The 19,408-nt window shown below is 34.4% G+C and overlaps 1 protein-coding gene across 11 annotated transcripts in view; it reads right to left on the bottom strand.

Moving 5' to 3' along the window:
• Window positions 1–19,408, bottom strand: part of CAB39L (calcium binding protein 39 like) — a 117,886-nt gene that overhangs the window by 59,302 nt on the left and 39,176 nt on the right. The window contains exon 1 of one of the 11 annotated variants that reach the window (XM_046664920.1): window positions 10,195–10,559. The exons of the other annotated variants lie outside the window; for them this stretch is intronic. The gene's annotated coding sequence lies outside the window, so the exon portion shown is untranslated. Of the gene's footprint in view, window positions 1–10,194; window positions 10,560–19,408 lie in introns of those variants that run through there. 11 annotated transcript variants of the gene reach the window in all.

Genomic DNA, 19,408 nt, shown 5'->3' on the forward strand with positions numbered 1-19,408 from the left:
ATACACAAGATGGCTAGTAAGCACATGAAAAAATGTTCAACATCACTAATCATCAGGGAAACGCAAATCAAAACTACACTAAGATAGCACCTTACGCCTGTTAAAATGGCTATAATCACTAAGACTAAAAACAATAAATGTTGAAGAGGTTGTGGAGAAAAGGAAACCCTCATACACTGCTTGTGGGAATGCAAACTGGTGGAGCCACTATGGAAAACAGTATGGAGATTCCTCAAAAATCTAAAACTAGAACTACCATGTAACCCAGCTATCCCACTACTGGGTATCTATCCAAATAACTTGAAATGAACAATCCAAAGTGACTTATGTACCCCCATGTTCATTGTAGCATTATTCACAATAGCCAAGACATGGAAGCAATCCAAGTGCCCATCGACTGATGACTGGATAAAGAAGATGTGGTATAATATACAATGGAATACTATTCAGCCATAAAAAAAGACAAAACCATCCCACTTGCAACAACATGGATGGACCCAGAGGGTATTACGTTAAGCGAAATAAGCCAGACTGAGAAAGACAAACACCATATGACTTCACTCATATGTGAAAGACAAAGAAATACACGGACAAAGAGGACAGTTCAGTGGTTACCAGGGGAAGGGGGCTGGGGGGTGGTCACAGGGGGTGAAGGGGAGCACTCATATGGCGATGGACAAATAATAATGTACAACTGAAATTTCACAACGATGTAAACTATTACGAACTCAGAAAGAAAAGGAGTATGGTAGGGACTTTAAGGAAAGAGATAAAAGTTTAGAATAGCTACTGATAGAAATGGGAATAGGAGTTACTACAGAAGTGATCTAAATTATTTTCAGTTTAAAAATGTTCAATGTAGATTCTAAGTACAATCCTTGTCAATAAAATCAAAGGCTATGTTTACAGAATAATAGACCGAATTATTTAACATTAGGAAATTGGTGAATATAATTAATTATATCAGTAAGTCAAATAAAAATTACTTCATTTGATAAAAATGCATCTAATAAAATTAAAAATCTATAGAGTTATATAAATCTCAGCTCAATCAAAAAAATCATTGTTAATGGAGGTATTCTCACTAAGAAGAGGCACAGAACAAGGACCATGGCTATCACACTATCATTGTCATATGTGCTGGTCAATGCATTAAAATATAAAACAAATTAACAGTACAAAATTTGGGAAGGATGTCACAAAACTGCAATTCACAGACAATATTCTTATATACATCATAAATCTAAGATGGACTAAAAAAGTTTTGGAGTTAATGACAGTTGAGTAAAGTAGTCAAATACATGATACATATACAAAACTACTAGCTTTCATGCATAAGCAATAACCAGTTAGAAAATATAATGGAAGACATATCCCAGTCACACTGACAACTACATACATACAATATCCACATCAGATTTATACTCCAAAAACCTACAAAACTTTAATTTAAAAATTTTGAGTATAAAAATACATAATTAAAGCATATTTAAAACTCATATAACCAACATATACCCAGCAAAAACTTGTAACTATTTAAAGAATTCTCAAAACTCAGTAGTAAAATAACCAATAATCCAATTAGAAAATGGGGAGAAGACATGAACAAACATTTCACTGAAAAGAATATACAGATGGCAAATAAGCACCTGAAAAGTTGTTCAATATCATTAGCCATTGCGGAAATGCAAATTAAAACCACAAGATATTACTAAACACATATCAAAATGAATAAAACAAAAAACAGTCATAAAACCAAATGCTGGTGAGGATACAAAAGAACTGGATTACTCTACACTGCTGGTGGAAACGTAAAATGGAAGAGCCACTCTAAAAAAGAATATGGCAGCTTCTTACAAAACTACATGTGATCACCATACGATGCACTGCTTGCACTCTAAGGCACTGCCTGATGACAGAGAAATGAAAACTTGATTTTCACACAAAAACCTGTACATGAACTTTCACACTAGCATTATTGTAATAGCAAACGTTTAGAAACAACCCAGATGTCCTTCAATGGGTGAATGGTTAAACTGTGATACATCCATACCATGGACTGCTACTCAGCAATAAAAAGAAACAAACTATTGATACACAACAACTTGGATCTCCAGGGAATTATGCCAAGTTAAAAAAGACAACCTCAGAAGGTGACATATTGAAAGATTCCATTCCATATTCTTAAAATGTTAAAATTGTAAAAATGGAGAACAGTGGTTGCCAAGAGTTTGGGATGGGTCAGGGAGGGAGACGGCTTTGGCTAAGAAAGTGTACAGGACATCCTTGCAATGGAACTGTTCTATATTTTGACTGTGGTGATGGTCACACGAATCTACATATATGATAAAATTTCAAAGAATTAAATATATACACATACGCAAAATGAATGCATGTAAAACCAGTGACATTGGAATAAGGTCTGTAAATCGTATCAACGTCAATTTTCTCATTGTGATACCATACTATGCAAGTATATCTTGTTATGCAAAATGTCATTATAGAGGGAAACTGGATCAAGGGTATACAGGACCTTTCTGTATTATTTCTTATAACTGCATGTGAATCTACAGTTATCTCAAAATTACAAGTTAAAAATAAGGAATCTATCACTATGGAAAATTGACAATGATAATCCAACATAAGGACAATTACTGTTCCTAAAGTAGAAAACTAACAAGTGGAAGACATATGTAAAGATACGCAAGATACGTCTATTTATCTATGCAATCCTTCAGCAAGCCATCCCTTTAACTGTATATATCCACAGAATGATTTCTTGAATGTGGCTCAGCTAATATTAATGTCATTATCTGAATTATGAGATTTGTGGTACATTTTAAACTTTTTCATCTGGTGTTTTCCTGCATTATTTATAATGAGCACATTTCTTTTTTCCTGAAACAAGAGATTTGAGGAAAAACCCCACATAACTAAGACAAAAAAGATTTGAGTAGAAAAACCTATATTGTTTTTGAACAGAAAAACTGAATATTAAGATGTCAATTATTCTTAAAGTCCATGGTCTGATACAATTCCAATCACAAGTCCAAAAAAGTTTTTAGTTCTAAATTAAGTCAAAAACATCAAAAAAGCAAGGACAGGAGCCAGCCTGGTGGTGCAGTGGTTAAGTTCGCATGTTCCACTTTGGCGGCCTGGGGTTCACTGGTTCGGATCCCAGGTGCGGACCTATGCACTGCTTGTCAAGCCATGCTGTGGCAGGCGTCCCACATATAAAGTGGAGGAAGATGGGCACAGATGTTAGCTCAGGGCCAGTCTTCCTCAGCAAAAAGAGGAGAATTGGCAGCAGATGTTAGCTCAGGGCTAATCTTCCTCAAAAACAAAAAAAAAGAAAAGAAAAGAAAGCAAGGATAACAAATTGTAAAAAGGAAAATTATTTAGGAAGAATAAAATTAAAGGTGTTATAAAGTACTATGAGTAAAACTGTGGCACAAGAAAAACAGACCAATGGAACAAAAGAGCCCAGATACAGATGTTAATATAAATGACTTTCAAATTTCTGGATGTAAAATAATTTCTCTAATTTTAAAAGTGATGAAATAAACCTCAAAGAAAAAGACTGACAAATCAGAGTTAATATAAATATGCTACAAATCTAGTAAAAACTTTGACTTTTTATGGATAAAATAAATAAAATTATAGGTAAACAATAAATGAGAAGTTTGTGACGTGAATATGAAAGACAGAGGGCTAATATTATAAAAGAGCTCTCTGAAGACAATAAGAAAACCATTGAGGAAAAAATAGCGATAATGGAAAATCACAAAGGAGCAAACATAGTTTAACACCTAGTAAACGTTTATTTCCTATAATGAAAAAATGCAAACTCAAAGTGAAAGACTATTTTGCCCACCATATAACGAAGTTTTTTGATGTTTTGAGAAAATTCAGTTCTACTGATGGTGAAATGCAACAGGCCCTCTCTTTTCTTACTGAATATAAATATATTTTAAAACATAAATAATATATTGACTACAAATTGGACAATAATTTGGCAATATGGATCTAGAACATTTAGACGTTCACAACCTCTGACTTAACAGTAATTCCGCTCCTGGCAATTTGTCCTAAGAAAACAAACAAAGATAAGGGTTATCTTTATAATTTTGTTTTTTACATTTTAACATCTCTGAAATATAGGCGTGTGTTACAATTTATGGGATCTTATACTAACTGGCAATTTTTTTCTTTTTTCTTTCTTAATGGGACATAAAGTACATGCCTTACAATCAATGGTTTCTTAGGTTTGATGAAATACAGTATATGGCTATTAAAATGTTCACAAAGAATGTGAAATAAAATGGAAATGTTGCTAAAAAGAGCATCCGATATTATACAGCACAACTACAACTATGTAAAAGAAAACAAACACACAAAACCTCTGCATAGAAAAAATAATTTTAAATAGTTGACACTGATTGCCCCTGGGTAGTTGGCTTATGGATGCTTACTTTTCTTCTTCCCTCAAATTTTCTGTTTTTTCCAAACTTTGTTTAATAGATCATGCAAATGCTTTTATAACGGAAACACCTTCTTGTAAATGATATTTTTAATGACTAAACAACCGTTTTTTAAAGTTCAAACTGTGGAATATCTGATCATCATGTCTTTTCAAAGCATTAGTCAAACAAATACAATTTCTGTTACTTATGAAACAAAATTTCATAAAGAGCAGTACTTGGCTCAGATTCTGGAGAGAAAGCCAAAAAAGATTATTCAGCTCTGCTCCCAGGGGACTCAGGCCCTGGAGATTTTGTAGTAGATGTTGGAAGAATTTCCCTTCCTAATACACAGTAAAATATTTCATATTCCTAACTGATGTGTGAACGCTATTAAAGATGGCCCCGAGTCAATCACTGCAGTGAGTCATCGGAACACGTTCAATGACCTAAGTGAAGAGGGTCTGAAGAGGGAGAGGAAAGGGGAAGCTAGGAGAAGAGGTCATTTGGGGCACTAAATGCCCTCATTGTTATCCCTGAAAATATTCTGAAAGGGAATAAACGTCTGTCTGTAGGTGGCTAATGAATATTTCCAGGCCTTTATGTCTTAACCTCCAATTGGTGCTGTTCAATAATAGGTCTAATTTCAAAGGTTTCTCACAAAAATTTAAGGGATTGGGAAATTTATCTCTGAAGCCAAGAAAAATCTCAAGATTTCCATAGGTAAAATCATAAAAAGTATAACCAAACTGCTAACTCACTGTTAAGAAAGGCAACTTAAAAATGAGCCTTCTTTCCCTTCACGTAAGTTTATTTTACAATCAACAATGAGTGAGAGAAAAACATTTCCAAAATTCTTTCTTAGAGCTTGCTAACTGAAACTTAAGGGACAGGTGTCTTCTCTCAAACTGAAAAAAATTAAAATAACCTACCACCACATAAGAAAAATTCAGAAAAGTGCATGAGTTACTACCATTCTTTTATGTGTATTCCAAGTAAGACTCACAAGATAGAATGCAATCTAAAGTGCATCTACGGCAAATGATTGGGTCTATAAGAGTCATCTTTTAAAAACTAATGAGATGGAGGTTACATGAATGTAAACATTTGTCCAGATTCATTGACCTGTTCTCTTAAAACGGGTGCATTTGATTGAATGTAAATTTTAAAATAAAAAAAGTGTATCTAAAAGTTTTACTCTATTTGCTGTATCCAAGTAGGCTTTCTCCCTCTCCCCCAGGCAAAGTCGTAATTTAGAATTGCCTTCACAGAGGTACTAACTACAAAGAGTATCATTATAGTTATACATGTTATGACACCAAATCCATCACAAAGCATATTATATGTGTCAAAGTATCTTCCAATCAATGTCTTCTACCCTTCAACTATTCCATTATACACCCCAAATGTAATTAGACGGCACCACAATTGAATTTTGTACTTGAAAACCTAAAGAAATGAGTGAAACTCAGTAGACAATAAAGCATAAATGACTTTTGCTGATCATCCTTTTTCTCAGTTCAAAATTATTAAGAAGGATCTTGTTTTTATAAGTTTTATTAACAGCGTTTGAGGGAGAGACATTTTCTTAAAATGGACAATTTACATAGAAATGGAAAACTTGTGAGAAGTTTTTTATGGCTCTTCATTCACCTGGAAGACTTGACCAGACTTACGTCAGAAAAAAACTTTTATAAGAAGAAAAACTCATGGGAATTGCTCCTTATTTCTAATATATTGTAACCACGGAAATAATTTAAAAAGAGAATTAGTATATGAAGTTAGGAAGATATACTACTACCAATTTATTTATTGCTATAAATAATAACCTTCTAGACTATTGTTCCAGAAAAAACCACCAGTAACTTTATTCATTAGATTTATAGTAATGTTTCTGTTAACAGCTCCAGTCATTTGTCATAGCAAAAATCTTCTACATCTATTAACTATTAATGATTGTCAATGAATGATTTTTTTTTGGTGAGGAGGATTGACCCTGAGCTAACATCTGTTGCCAATCCTCCTCTTTTTGCTTGAGGAAGATTGTCCCTGGGCTAACATCTGTGCCAATCTTCCTCTGCTTTATATGTGGGATGCTGCCACAGCATGGCTTGATGAGCAGTGTATAGGTCCGTACCTGGGATCCAAACCCACAAACCTTTGGCTGCTGAAGCACAGTGCAGGAACTTGATCACTATGCCACCAGGCTGGCCCCTAACGAACGATACTTTTATATTAGAATTCCACAATCTCAATTTATAGCAGAGATTTGAAGCTAAGTCAGTATTCTCAAAAACTAGTAACTATAAGCAAAGCATCAGATCTCACTGAAATTCACAAAGGGTCATTTCTTACAACGGAATTATCAAGGGAAACTCAAAATTCACTTTTTTTAGTCTTTCTTGTAAGTACATACATATTGTACATAACATTCATCAAATTTTGGTTAGATACTGTTATTGGCATTAAGACAAGGTTTATAGTTCTAATGTGAAAAATAACTATTTCATAGCTTCAGTAAGCCCCTGTGTCTGTCTAAGAAGTCAGTCTGTAAAAACATTAACATGGGAGGGTAGAGATGAAAGTCATTTAGCTGTAGTTAGCAAGTATCCCTTAGACTTCCAGGTTCGTACAGTTTTTCTGGCTGGGTAGGCTAGTATAACTTCTCATCCTTCCAAAATTTGGAAGAGACTAGATGAGTTTCTGCTAGAAATTTAAGACATATAAGTTGCAAAACTGAAAATTATATTATCTGATTTGCAAGAGTAAAGATTTCAGTCTAAACCAATTACTTTACCAATGGAGTACTAAGTATGACCATAATTAAAAAGTATGCTGATATAGTTTTAATAGATTTTTTCCTTGCTAAGAGACTATCAGCTAAATATTATCTTTAAACTGCATTATAAATACGTATATATATGGACATGTAAACACGGACATCCATATCTCAGAAATGGCAAACCATCCAAACTATTCCATCTTATTTCATTCAATCATTCAACAAATATTTATTAAGCACCTATTACATGCCACTTAGGACTATTCAAAATCATTACTTTTTAAATATGATTGGCCACATGGCAAAGAACTGTCATTCTTGAACTTTCCTGAATTTTTTTATGTGATGGCAAGTTTATTTTAAATTTTTTTCAAATTGAACAAAGAAAGTGTTTACTGATCAAATGGAAAAGTTTTTCCGCCACTAGAAATCATCCAAGATAAGTGTAATCTGCATTTATTGTATTATTTCATTATTAATTATTTGATTACATACGTTTATTGCATTACTAACTTTTAAATGTTATATCTCAGCACTTTACAGGAACTTTTAGGCCAGCATAATTAAACTTGATTTGGAGAGACCTAATTTGAGTTTTCCCAATAGGCCACACTCCTTGTAGGCATATGCAAATACATAAAGTTAAAGCTGACATCTTACTTCAGAATGTCCATGTACTCAAGATACCTCACTTGTACACTGCCTCCCCTCATCACCATCTCTACTCACTCAGGACTGCCACAAAGTTATACCAAGGTCTTTTCTTTCTCTCTTAATAGTTAGGCCTATTCTGTACTACTGCTTTGTTCACTTCTCACAATTCAATCAACTCTTGTCAAGCCATTTCTTCTCATAATGAAAACTGTGTGCCCCTAAATCCCTTTCCTTTTTTGGATACCTCGGAAAAATGACTCAGTTCCACTTTCATGAACCAAAGAAAGAGTTTAGTCTTCATCTAGTAACAATTTATTAGGTACCTACTTATGTGCCAGACACTGAGCTAGACCTCAGAAATGGCTGATATGCATAAAGCAATGGCGAGAAATATCCCCCTAGCAAAGAAAAGAAACATCACTGATTTTAACATGTTCATAAACAGTGCAATCAACCTTGGAAGCTCTTAAAAAGTACCTAGAAATTCTGTTTATAAGCATTCTTCCAAATACCTATCCATCTCATTAAATTTGCTTTTATTCAAGCATTAATTTAGGATAAATAAAAATAATGCCTTATTCAACACAAATGTTTTTATATTTACTTTCATGACTAGAAATGATTTTTCTAATATTTTCCAGGGTGTTGGTGGTTTTTCTACAGTGTGAGTAAAATATATTCTTAGGCTGTAACAAAAGCCAAAAATCCTTCATTACATTGTTTCCCAGGGAAGATGAGTCCCAAATTTCCAACAACCCACTCACAAACAAATTTCTAAAGTACAAAACATTTGCAAGTTGGGGATGACTTATACTTTATTTCTATATCTACATTCCTATGTGCTTAAGAAATGGTGCCACCACTAAAGTAATACTAATGAATTACTAGTTAGTTTAAAATAAAAATTATTCTGACAATTGTGAAGCTGTGTGTAAATCTTCCATTGGTCTAAGGACTGAATGTGGGAAAGTGTATAAAGAAGTAAAACCTGTGTTTGTGATATTATCACTAGTCTATCTACTTTTCACTTTAAGTGCAAGATACTGGTCCAGAAAAGGTTTCCACAGACCAGCTGACTTTCTTCTTATACACAGGTCAATAGGCTAAGAAAAAAAAACCCACAAAAAGCTACAAATCAAAACCTGTTCTACAGGCTTCTGCACACATAGAGGAAATATTAGAAAAAGTACAGCCATTTTATATTATGTCTAGGGTACAAACCCTTTTAATAGGGATACTGACTCTGCTGAAGTTTTCATTTCAGCGAAGTTGTTCTGCCTTAAAGCACTCACTTCAATCAATAACTAAGGACATTTTTTGAGGCTGGCAGAGAGGAGATTAGAAACTTGCTTAGAATGGTGTATCTTTATGCAATGACTCAGTTAGGAGCTAACAATATACACCTCCTCCCACAGACAAATGATTACGTCTTCCATCGATGCCTTTAAAAAGACATACATAAAATTAGCATACAATCTCCTATGTTACGATTGTACACATGAAGTTTTTATTGGAATGTGAATACGTATTTTAAGTTTATTTTTCTCTTCTCTGCTCTACTACTTATATACATATATGCATCTAATTATAATAGTTCTTCAGCAGAACAATGTTACATGAGAGCTTGGTATCAGCTATAAGAACAAAATAACTGCTTTATTCCTTAATATGACATCCATGTGCAATCATTTTTGTAATAAATGGTAAATCTGATATGTAAATTGTCCAATTTTTATTTTCATTAGAGAATTTTGGAAAAATCATGTGTCACTCATTGGATTTAACAGAAAAATTCAACTTTTAAATTATATACCCTTTTAATGAATGGTATCATTAACACTTCTGTTTGAATTACAAGGGAATTCTGTAATTTATAATAATTGGATAATACCAAACATCACAATGATAATTTAAAATTTACTGACATTAGACAGACAGAGAAAACTTTTGAATTTTCATGCCAGTTTAAAGAGAAACATAAAAAATGTTATACTGCCAATATTTTATTTTTGGAAACTCTTTGTAAATAAAAACCCATTTCCAAAATAAGATATTCCATGGACACAGAATAGTTGGTAATGGTTCAAATGCCTTAGGCAACAGAGAAGTATTGTTTTGTAGTTGTTGTTTTTTAAACCTCTCCTAGTAACAGCAGTTCATCGTGCACAAAGAAACAAGGTAGCAACATGATTTAAAAGGAATGTATAAGCAATAACAGTAAAACTTCAACTAAAACTAAAGTTTACCATAGTCATTCCATTTCTATGAAATGGTGTAGATAACATGGTTGATACTCACCAAATGTTATAGAAATGCCCAGGCTTGTCTAAGGAACAAAAAGTAGACACATGGTGAGGTGCTGAAGACAGCTCTCTCTAGGGCTCAAAACACTTCAGACGAAGTACCCTCTATCTTCCAGTTAATAGAGGGTGCCTCCTATTACCAAAGCGTGGCAGAGAAAAGAGTTTCCACAATCCAGTCTTGACTTTCTGTCTCTCTCTTTGAAGAGTAACAGTTACCACCGGAAAACGTTAGCAGAAAATGATCACTTGAACACTCACACAAGGCAGCTGTAAATTTCCACTCTCTTTGCTTGCTCTCAGATTCCAAGCCTTGCTTGTCTCTTAATCTGTCACAGGCAGTTCTGTTTCTGGTCAAACCAGCTTGCTTACGCGTTCTCCTCTCCCTCTCTACCACACTCTTTGAGATACATACCACACAGTCACAGCTCTCTCTTTTTCTTCCTCGCTCCCAAGTGTGCAACGTTGCAAGAATGTGCATAAAGCAATTAAGCTGAGGCAAATTTAATTATTGGCCAAAAAAAAAAAGTCTAGGGAGAAACAAAATTTTTTTCTCATCACATTTTTCCCTTTAAGTGTTATACTTGCTCATGCATGGGGTTTTGTCAAGAGATTAAACTGGCCAAACCATCTTGTTTAAAAATGTAAATACAGGCTTCTAACAAAGGCATGTTGATAGTGACAGTAAAGGATTCATCTGCTAATATGTTCGTTCCTCAGGGAAGATGCTATTCCCAATCACAATAAGAAAGTATAGGAAGTAAATACTTAAATGCTATTAATTTAATCTTGAAATTTAAAAAGCAAAGATTTTAGAAATAGAGCACCCATAATTTAAAGTGTAATTTTGTGAAAACTTAATGTTTTGTGTGTGTGTGTGTGTGTGTGTGTGTGTGTGAGGAAGACTGGCCCTGAGCTAACATCCATTGCCGGTCTTCCTCTTTTTGCTTGAGGAAGATTGTCACTCATCTAACATCTAGGACAATCTTCCTCTATTTTATGTGGGATGGCACCACAGTGTGGCTTGATGAGTGGTGCTAGGTCCACACCCAGGATCTGAACCTGCAAACCCCGGGCTGCCGAAGTGGAGTGGGCAAACTTAACAGCTATGCCACCTGGCCAGCCCCTAATGTATTTTTAAATATGGTATATTTTGAAACTTAGAAACAACATTTGCAGTTATAAAAGGGAAAATTAAAAAGAACATAGAAAAATACTGACACCAAAAATATTAAATGGAACAGCTTACACCATATATAATTATTTTGTTTAGAAAGCGCCCCCACAAACATACAAGCAGTGTTCCTCCGGATGTATAATACCTCTTCATGAGAATTTAAAAGGCTAAAGGCTACAAAAAACATTTTTCATTATTATACATGTATAATTATAGAGTAAAACATCTTAAAATTATGGCTCTCTCTGCAAGTTTAGGAATTAGGTAGAAGGCTGAGTGGGATGGTTGGTGACAGGCTTAGAAGGCATTTGTAGGATTCTTTGGAATTAGGAGGCAGTGGCCTTGCTTGGAATACAGCCTGGCTCTGTGGGAATGCTGCTCAGAGCCTGCTTTGGAGTTTTCTGTTCCAGTTCCTTAGCCCCAAAGACTTTTAGGTTCTCTGTCTCCCACTACGTGTTTCCAAGCAAAATTCTTGGCTGCTTCTTCTGATGACAGATCTCTCCATTACAGAGCTCACAAAAGTAGTTATTAGACCTATTATTATTTTAATCTCTCTCTGCAGAACTAAAATAACTCTAAGAATATGAGCTTAAATAAAGTGAAAGGTAATTATTTGTAAATAGTTGTTTATAATCCTTAAGAAAAATAAGCAAATAAAGCTTGGCTTTATTTCTTAATCTATATATCAATATTTACTATACATTCCTAATATACATATTTATCTAAAAACATGTATTTCTTAATCTGGTTCAGTTAAAGTAGACTTAAAATTTAAATACATCATAAAGTAATTTGGTTCTTAACCTCTAAGAAATAAGCATCAAAGAAGACTAGAAATTCCTCCACCAATTATTCCTTCAATTAGTAATTTTGTAAAATTTAGAGTTTGATTTCTTATTTTTAAAGAAAAGTTAAATGGAAATTATCCCATATCACTAAGGGGTATTAAGTGCCTAGTATCTTCCTGAGTCCAAGATTATACTCCAAGAATTCTAGTATAGCTGAAAAAATTCAGAATTTGAAGAGTGGCACTTAGAATAACTCAGGGTTAAATTTATTTTTAAGTCACTTTAAAATTGGTAGACATACCAATCTATGATTCTAAGGCACAAAATAAAGACAAGATATTTAAAATATATAATAAGGCTGACTACATATGATTGTGTATATGTTTATATTTGATTCCTACTAAACACCATTTTTAAGTTGTACACAATGAAATCACAAAAAGTGACCTTCTATTAAGCCACAAAGAAATCAATAAATTTCCACAGGAGAAATGGTACAAGCTTCATCTTCTGAATAGAAGATGATAAAACTAGAAGCTATCTTTAAAATTTTCAACAGCTAAGCAAATGTTCTTTTTAAAAAATCCTATTAATACTTGAAAATTTAAAAAGAATATTCTTCTAAAAATTATTTGAACAGAGAATTAAAAGTACATTTACAGTGACTTCTACTTCAGGATATGATGGAGGAACAGAGACTGAATTTACTCTTCTGTCTTATAAAACTAAAAAACTGGACAAATGTATAAAACAATGATTTTCAGACACTGGAAACCAGGCAGCTCAGCTCAGTAATTCCTGAGAGAAGAGAAAGAAACAAGGTAAGCCTTCAATTTACCCAGGATGCACAGTAGCAAGGGGAGCCCAAACAGAACACGGCAGTCTCCCTGAGTTGAAGAGACAGAGTTAAGAATTCAAGAATTCACAGGGCAGAATGCCAGAGAGGAGAGAGCTACAGAGAGCCCCAGAGATCTGCAGAAGGTTCCCCTCAAATCTTCTGAGAACTGATCAGCACATGTCTGTGAAAAAATTCTCCAAGGCCAAGGAAAGAACCGTTGGAAAGAAGCATGCTGAAGAAGTTGCAGCACTCACACAGAGCTGGGAATAGTTCATGTTCCCAACAGCCAGAGTGAAGAAATCTCCTAAAATGTGGAAAATTAGGCTGAGTACACAGAAGGATATTGCCTCAGTAGTGTGACCAAATTAGCCCCAGATTAAAGGTAGCTCTGGTCTCTCCTAATAGAGATAACAAGTAAGCCTTGAAAGGATTGAATTCTTTCCAAATAAATTAACCGCATCCTAGGGTAGAATTCAAAACATTTAAAAGAATTTTTAGAAATCTAGCACACAACATAAAATTCACAATGTCTGGCATCCAGTCAAAAGTTACCAACCACGCAAAAAAGCAGATAACTCAATCAACAGAAAGCAACTCAGAAATGACACAAATAACATAATTAGTACACAATTCTATCTGAATAACTATTACAGATATACTCCATAAGTTCAAGAAAGTATATGAAAACATAAGTATGTTAAGGAGAGACATGGCATATATAAAAAAGACCCAAATCAAATTTCTAGGGATTACAATTTCTGAGATGAAAACTACACCAAATAGGATGCACAGACTGGACACTGCAGAAGAAATGATTAGTAAACTTGAAGACATAAAAGAAGTTTTCAGAATGAAACATTGAGGGGGAAAAAGGATCAAGGAAAGAAAAAAAAGAACAGATCATCTCTCAACTACGGGAAAACTTCAAGCAACTTAACATACATACCATTTATGTCCAAAATAAGAATAGAGAGAAAGTGAAAGAGAAAACAACGTCTGAAGAAATAATGACTGAAATTTTTCCAAATTTAATGAAGATTATAAATCCACAGATCTAAGAGCAACAAACCCTAAACATAAGAAACATAGAGAAAATGATACCAAGGCACAGTATGATCAAATTGCTTAAAATCAGTGGTAACAGAATGTCTTAAAAGCAGTCTGAGGAAAAAGACACATTACATACAGAGGAAAAGAAAAGAAATGAGAGCAGATTTCTCATCAAAAACAATGCAAGTCAGAAGGTAGTGAAGAAACATCTTCAAAGTACAAAAGAAAATAATTCTCAATAGCTTTCAGAAACAAATGAAGACATAGCAAAGCTGAACAACAGATCAAGCTACAAAAAATGTTAAAGGAGGTCCTTTCTTCAAGCAGAAAAAATATTACATTAAATGGAAATCTTCACAAAGGAATGAAAAGCACCAGAAATAATAAACATGTAGGTAAACATAAAAGCATTTTTTCTTATTTAAAAAATCCCTTTATAAAAGAGGATTTACTTTTAAAGCAAAAACAATGTATTTCGGGATTTGTGACATATATAGAAGTAACATCAATAGCAAAAAGGCCAGAAACGGGAAAATGGAAGTATATACTTGAAGGCAGGCTGTGATAAGTTAAACATACAAACTATAAAATCAAAAGTGACCACTAAACAAACAAACAAACAAACGAAAAGACCCAAAGAGATATAGCTAATATGCCACTAAATGAGATAAAATTAAATAATAAAAAATACTCAATTAATCCAAAAGAAGGCAGAAAAAAGAAGAAGGAATGAACAAAGTACTGAAGGGATGACCAGAAAACAAATAGCAAGATGGTGATTTCAACCCAACTTTATCAAAAACCATACTAAATGTAAATGGTCCAAACACTCCAATTAAAAATCAGAAGTTGGGTCTGGCACCGTGGCTGAGTGGTTAAGTTCACGCGCTCTGCTTCGGCGGCATGGGGTTTCGCCAGTTCGAATCCTGGGTGCAGACACGGCACCACTCCTCAGACCGTGCTGAGGCGGCATCCCACAGGCCACAACTAGAAGGACCCACAACTAAAAAATATGCAACTATATACTGGGGGTATGTGGGGAGAAAAAGCAGAAAAAAAAAATCAGAAGTTGTCAGATTACACAAAAAGGCAAGACCCAACTACATGTTGCTTTTAAGAAACCCACTTTAAATACAAAGACACAAATAGGTTAAAGGTGAAGGAAAGAAAAAGATATACTATACTAATACCACTCAAAAGAAAGCTGAGGGGGCCAGTCCGGTGGCGCAGCAGTTAAGTTCGCACCTTCCACTTCAGTGGCCCAGGGTTTGCTGATTTGGTGGCCCAGGGTTCAGCAGTTCGGATCCTGGGTGTGGACTTACCCACCGCTTGTCAAGCCATGCTGTGGCAGGCATCCCACATATAAAGTAGAGGAAGATGGGCATGGATGTTAGCTCAGGGCCAGTATTCCTCAGCAAAAAAGAGGAGGATTGGCAGAAAATGTTAGCTCAGGGCTAATCTTCTTCAATAAGTTAAATAAATAAATAAATACATAAAAGCTGAGGTAATTATAAATACCATCAAAGTAGATTTCAGAGCAAAGGAAACTACTAGGGAGAAAAAGAACCATTTCTTAACAATAAAGGGGTCAATTTTACAAGAGGTCATAAAAATCCTAAACATTTATGCGCCAAATAAGAAAGTTTCAAATACATGAAGAAAAAGCCTGAAATGACAGGAGAAAAATACAAATCTACAAGTACAGTCCAAGATATAAATATTCCTCTTTCAATAATTCATAGAAAAAGTAGATAGAAAAATCAGTAAGGATATAAAAGACTTGAACAGTGACACAGTGGTTTAGCACCACTAAAACCAATTTGACCTGACATATAACAAACATACAAAATATGTTCTCTGACCGTATTAAATCAGAAATCAATAATAAAAGATAAAATTCCCAAATAATTTGAAACTAACCAGCGCACTACTAAATAATCTATTGCTCAAGGAAGAAATAAAAATGGAACTTAGAAAGTATTTTGAACTAAATGAAAATGAAAACATGGCATATCAAAATCTGTAGGATGCAGGGGCTGGCCCGGTGGCGCTGTGGTTAAGTGCTCATGTTCTGCTTCAGCGGGCTGGGGTTCGCCAGTTTGGATCCCGGGTATGGACATGGCACCACTTGGCAAGCCATGCTGTGGCAGGTCTCCCACATATAAAGTAGAGGAAGATGGGCATGGATGTTAGTTCAGGGCCAGTATTCTTCAGCAAAAAGAGGAGGATTGGGAGTAGTTAGCTCAGGGCTAATCTTCCTCAAGAAAAAAAAAAAATCTGTGGGATGCAGGTAAAGAAGTATTTAAACAGATGTGCTTAACATTAAGTACTTACATTAGAAAAGAAGGCAGGCCCCAAGTTAACAACCTAGGCTTTCACTCAAAGAAACTTAAAGAATATATTAAATGCAAATCAAGGAGAATCAAAGAAATAATAAAGAGCAGAAATCAATAAAGTTAACAACAGAAAAACAATAAAAAATGAAAAATAACCTGATTCTTTGAAAAGATCAATAAAATTGGTAAGCATCTTACAAGAATGTTGGAAAAAAACACAAAAATACCAATATCAAATGAAACATTAAACCATAAAAGAGCTAGAAAAAACACAGATGAATATGTATTTATCTCTGGATGGGTAAGACAGTTTTTTCAAACCAGATCTGTTTAAGAATAATACATTGAATTTGGTTATGCACCCCCCCACTTTTAACTCATTTTGACATTTTCAAGAAACCAGGACAACTGCCTCATGGAAACTTTTAAGAATGTGTTTTGTGATGCCATTTAACTTGTCCCTCTATCCTCTGTATTTCCTAAAAACAAGAACTTAGATCTAAAAGCATAAAAAAAGTCAAACCTTTTTCACAAGATAATTTCATAAGCTTATAATGTATAACATCAGAAGACAACAATGTCCCGTTGTCCACTATTAGTGATCTATGATGACTGAGTAAGGGTAATAATAGTAAATTTCTTATTGAAAGGACTTGTTTTCCTTTTTGACTACCTAGTAAGGAATAGAGTGACACTTTGTCAACACACAAATATACAGTCTCTATCAAAACTCCATTAATGATTTTAGTATTCATTGATGATCCCTGCCTAAGTCAATCATTTCACCAGGGGTTGCAAACTGCTGATTTTTCAAAATTCTATTGTTCGTCCTATGTTGGATGGCATTGTTTTGTAGGGAAGAGCTTCTCCTTAACCAAACTTCCAATGAAAAGTCATGATAATTGCTTAATTCTCTTCCTTTAACTACCAATTCTGAGAGCAAGAAGCTCGTAACATTCACTTCCAATGGTGGCAAATAAGATATTTTGGGTAAGAGAAGTCTTTCTCTTTTTTTGAATATCATTATAGGTTCATAAATCTTTATATATTCAATGTTTCAATCAGTTACAGGCATTATTCTTTTTGATGCTGTCCTTCTAGCCTAGATTCCCCCCAAAACCAGGGTCTGAAGCAAAAGACTTATGTAATATTTTAAAAAGAAATCCAATCACAATGAGCAGGAGTGAGGGACAAGAGCAATAAAGCAAAGAAGGAGGGAGAATCAATATAACAACGCATTTTCAAACTGGCCCCCTATTTAATCTGTCAGACTGAACCTTTTAGAAACCATATAAACTGCATTTCAGGAACATCCCTAGGGTGCAGAAGAGAAAAAGCAGAGAAAAAATTTATCCACTGGCTTTCTCTTCCATTGATCAAAGGCTTTCCCAAAAGGGCATTAATTCCCCTATAGTTGAGTTTCATTCCTCTGTACTTCCAGGTGGCACATATGTGGGTCTTCCCTGTGGACACTGAAGGAAGCAAGGGGCTCGCAGAATGGCAGGAAATAAAGCTGTTTAAGATTATGCCTGCCTCAGAGTTTGCATAGGGCTAAACGAACAAGTGAGTCCCAGAGAATCTGCAAAGATATATAAGCGGTATCTGAAATAATTGCTCAAATTTTCCCAAATTTGGCCAGTGGGAGTCCCTTCAAGATAGCTCCTGCGTCCTTTTGATACAATTCCACTAATTTTTCAACTTTCATTTCTTTCTAGTTCCACAAAATGTCCCAGCCTTACCTTGTATTTCTCTGTCCAATATCTGGAATGAGCCATTTCTCCAAGGAGCCCTAGCTCTTTTTAGTGAGGAATAGTATTTAGAAAAAATTTGGGTACTAGGCATATTCATTGCTACTGGGATGCCACTGCCTGTAGACCTCTCCGTGGTCAAAGTTAGGAAACACATTTTTAAAAATCATTATTTACATTGATATCTTCAATTCTAATCTATCATTAGAGTTTGAACTCTACTTCTTTCATTTTATATTCATCTTGCCTTATATAAAAACTTGGTTCTAGGGGCCGGCCCGGTGGTGTAGTGGTTAAATTTGCGTGTTCCACTTCGGCAGCCCAGGGTTCACAGATTCGGATCCTGGGCATGGACCTACACACCGCTCATCAAGCCATACTGTGGCAGCATCCCACATACAAAAAATAAAGGAAGACTAGCAACAGACATTAGCTCAGGGCCAACCTTCCTCACCAAAAAAAAAATTAAAAAACATGGTTCTAATAACAGCATAATGCTGTATTTGCTTTATCTTTTGATATACTTCATATAAATTCAAAATAACAATACCAAAATTCATATTCATAACAATAAAAGTAAGGGATACAGTTTAGAGAATTTTTTGCAGTCAACTTCTAATTTAACTTTTAATGTACTGGTAAGTATACAGTATATGATTATCATTACATTAAAGAGTTCTAACATCAAAATGTTGAATTAGTTGACCTGTTGCAAAATCAAAACTTCTATTTTACATTGTTAATTCACAACTGAGAGAAATTTCATAGAATGAGATTTAAATTTTTTATTATTAAACACAGACTTTAGCAACCTACAAATGATGTAGTTCTGCGGAGTTGTTTTAGCTATTGAGAAAAGCACAAAGGAAGAGATAAAAATATAAATGATGCATATAGATTAAGTTATGGTCAAATGACGTGATGGTACACTAAGTAAGCAATGATTTTACAGTTACTTGAACACAAAAATGTAGTGGGAAAAATGATTTACCACCGTACTTGGCAATATAAGTATGCAGAATTTCAAATTACATCCTCCACCTTGGCAGTCACATTCACATTATTGAGTGTTCTAAGACTTAAGATTCCATCTTGGTATATATTACTGCGGCACTTCACTAGTTATAAGTATTGTAACTAGTTATAGAATTTTTTAAGGCACATTATTAAATTGATTAGTTCATCAAAATAACACACTGGTGGTTTAAAAAGAGCATACTGTCAACAATAACTGAGACAAAAATTGGTTTGTCGTGTTCAAAAAAAAAAATCAAG

The sequence above is a fragment of the Equus quagga genome, chromosome 6, assembly GCF_021613505.1.
Source record: "Equus quagga isolate Etosha38 chromosome 6, UCLA_HA_Equagga_1.0, whole genome shotgun sequence".
Lineage (NCBI taxonomy): Eukaryota > Metazoa > Chordata > Mammalia > Perissodactyla > Equidae > Equus > Equus quagga.